We start from the raw sequence: 3,658 nt of genomic DNA, 5'->3' as shown, positions 1-3,658 counted from the left end.
TATACTGGATCCTTGACTTTATTTTACTTGGGGAGGGTTGCAGCATTACCTGCTGCTGATCAAATTGCTTTGATTTTGAATAGAATACTTATTGTTTTCCAACACATAGTTAGCACCTTATCCTAAACACTGACAATACTGGAGGTGCTTTAAATCACCATTTTATTTTTTGCAATATAGCTCAGATCACATAAAGTTTAGACTTTATCTCAGGAGTAAATTGTTTAATTTTCCAATCTTAGCCATTTTTAATGTCCCACCAGTGTCTTAAAGTTACTATGTAATAGCACAAACCTTTTTGAGAACTAAAAGTATTAAGACCTACAGCTATATGATTTTCCATCATTCCTATGGTTTCTTGATGAGGGTTAACATATTTCTAATATCTTGCTTTTTAGGAAAGGAATTACTGTAGTGTTAATGCAAAAGCGTGAAAATTAAAATACAATGTCCTTTTCAACTCCCTTTGTCTGAGCATTCCTGCATGGTTAAGAATTTGCACTATTCATATTTACAACTAGGAAGCTGTATCATATCCACAGCTGTAACAGCATGTTTAAGTTAGCTAGATATCTTTAATCACCAATATGGTTAGTCATAAATGAAGTATTTCTCCTGGATTCCCCATCACATGTCTGCTTGTGGACAAGTGCTAGCAACACTGTTTGGTGGGGACCTGCATACCAAGTATTAGGAAAACTGGATGAAAAATAACCCCCAAAATGGTAGGAAATAAGACTGGGGGCTTTAAAAATTAGGAAACAAGACTGAGCTATAAAAATTATCTTTGGCTTTCAGGTAAATACTGTTTCACATCTTGCTATTCATAAAAAAATACCTGACTTAATGGTAGATGCTTTTAAAAGTTTCATAATCTAAATGGTTATGGCTTCAATCAGGCTAAATTAGAAGTCTGAAATGAAATGGGCTCTTGTGTTAAGAGAGGGACCCTGCTTTGTGCACAATCCAAATCATTACTGGACTGTGTGTAACCATATTAAAAATTGGGGCCTCCAATGTAGAAGCCACAACTGGAAAAGTCAATTGGGGGTGGGGGGGAATACAAGGAATCAGAATGACCAGTAGATATTAATAGCATTCATGAGATTTCCAGAGTTGGCTGATAGCTACTGTGTTGCTTGTTCATCAGGCAGGTAAAAGCAAGATACTACTTGTTTGTCTTTTAAACACTGAAGATAATCCTGCTAGTTATAAAGAGCTATTACATTGATTTTGTTGTATTTTAATATTTTTTATATTCTGACCTTGCTAAGCCATAAACCATTGGCCGAGTCGGAATATTGACACACATTTCCTTAGACTGCTTCAATCATTGAGCAGTTTACAATTCTTGTATAAGGTAATTTAATACACCAATGTTTAGCTGACTAAATTATTTGCAAGATGCAGCAAGGGAATTCAAAAGAGATTTTTGTTAACTCAGGATGGAGCAAATGGTTCTGAGCTTGCTTCATTTTGATTCTGGATCTTCACATAGCTGTTACAGGACTGACTTTCCCAAATTCCACTCAGGGAGAGGTGTACTCTCAAATCAATGATCCCTGTGATTAAAACATTGGTTCTCCCAGTCATTGCATCTTGGGATTGAAAGCTAGTCTTTGTGGCACTCTGAAGAGTGTTCATTTAAATGTGTGTTCTACCTAATCTGAGCTCTTTTAGCTGTTTTGTGAGTGCTAGTAGTCAGATTTACGAATTCATTCAATCACTATGAATAGGAGTACCAATAAGTTAATTCCTTATACTTCCACTTTAAGCATCATCTACTTGTGTTTCTTCATTGCAAAAAAAAAAAATCATTCTGGATCTGGTATTGAGTAAAATTGGACTGGATCTGGTGCTGTACTGAGTAGAGGTTAGGGTTTCATGGCCATCTCCAGTCCTTTACCAACTGCAGCTTGAAATGAGGCTGCTCAGTACCTCACTTGCTGTGGAACAATGGGGTAGAGTAAGGGTGTCATTGCCCCTACATTTAATCCAGGCAATATATTACAGCAAAAATCATACAGACCTGGAAATGATACTGTCTTCCAGCATGGCTGGCAATTCTAGCATTATCCATAGACTTATTCAACAGCATTGGGAATAATAGGCTGCTCAATAATTTGTTCCTTTGAGTTAAGAGTATACACTAGTGTAATTTGGAGGAACAAAAAAAAAGACGAGTGTATACTGTAAATCAAAGGAATATTACGTTTTTTTCTGTTTCTTTGATTCCTGGTGACGATTGCTTGAACTAGTTTCAGGATTTTCAGAAGTGGTTTTGCCAGAGGGACTGGCCCAAAGTCACCCATTTGGCCTTGTGCCTACGACAGAACAAGAACTGGTCTCCCAGCTTCTAGCTTTGTACTTTAACCACTAAACCAAGCTAGCTCCGGAGTGCTTTTTTTGAAGAAAGGCCATTTCATTAATTTCAACCTAGGTGGGAGAAGGGTGAATGGAAATTGAGTATTTGGGTCTGTTTTCCAAATGGCACAATTCAAGCATCTTTTCCCAGAACAAAGCATCCATATTCTGAGGAGAGAGGATAGACACTATCATAAAACATGCTGGAAAATACAAGAGAATGGAGCCAACTGTGATTATTCCAAATACCCCCTATCACATTACAATGGCAGAGTAATTCTCTGTCATTGCCTAAATATTCTTTGTTGTTTTTCCAATCTCTTGGTCAGATCCAAGATGCTGTATAAAGATCTTGTAATACTTTGGATCAACTCTTCATCACAAAACCAACCAATAGGAACAAAAGGATAACTTTTGATCTGGAGCTTGCAGGCACTTAGAAGTTTGGGCTACAATAATTATGAGGCCAAGTGAGATTCCCAACTTTTAAGCAGTGAATTCAGAAACCTGGATACTTTATAGCCTATTTGTGCTAGTGGCTTTGCCAAGAGTACATCTATGCAAAGCGTGGCAAAAGTTAGCAAGAACATATAAAGTAAAAAAAAAATCAAATTCTTTTCCAACACTCTAAAATCCCCCAACAGTAGGTGCATTCTGGGCTCAACTTCATGAGCAGTGGCAGTTGTGACTAGGAGGGCCTTTGCACAACTTAGAGCTGTGCATTAATTGGCCAGGTCCTTGATTGCCAGGTTGTACTCTCATGCCCTGATCACCTGAATTGATTAATGAGCTCTCTGTAAGGGGCTACTCTAAATATCAGGAACTTAATTGGTACAAAATACAGGGATGCAAACAGTTACATGTGCCAGTTTGCTTCTGGGTTCAATTCAAGGTGCTGATAATGACCTAGAAATGCGTAGGGTTGTCCTATTACGGTGGACAATCATTCTAGTATGTCTTAAAAGGCAAGTGTCAAAATTAGGTACCTTTTCTTACCCATATTTGGTGCCTCTTAATCAGGTCAGGGAGAGAATGGTATTATTTTTTTTGCTACTCATATGGGTGAGTTTCTGAAGTCGTTTTGTTTGTTTAAACAAACAAATATTTGCTCTTCTCAGAATATCAAAGAAAAGCTGTTGGCACAACAGGAAAAAGAATTGGAAGCATACTCAGCGTTTTAAAAAACTTAACCTTCGCTAATGACATTAGCGATTAACGGTTGAGTGGAAGAATCATGCTTGCATTTCTGTTCAGATATGGCCACAGATTTTTTAGTTCTTACCCTAGCACCTCA

This window comes from Natrix helvetica (assembly GCF_964273705.1).
Source record: "Natrix helvetica genome assembly, chromosome: 2".
Classification (NCBI taxonomy): domain Eukaryota; kingdom Metazoa; phylum Chordata; class Lepidosauria; order Squamata; family Natricidae; genus Natrix; species Natrix helvetica.
This window is presented reverse-complemented; position numbering follows the sequence as displayed.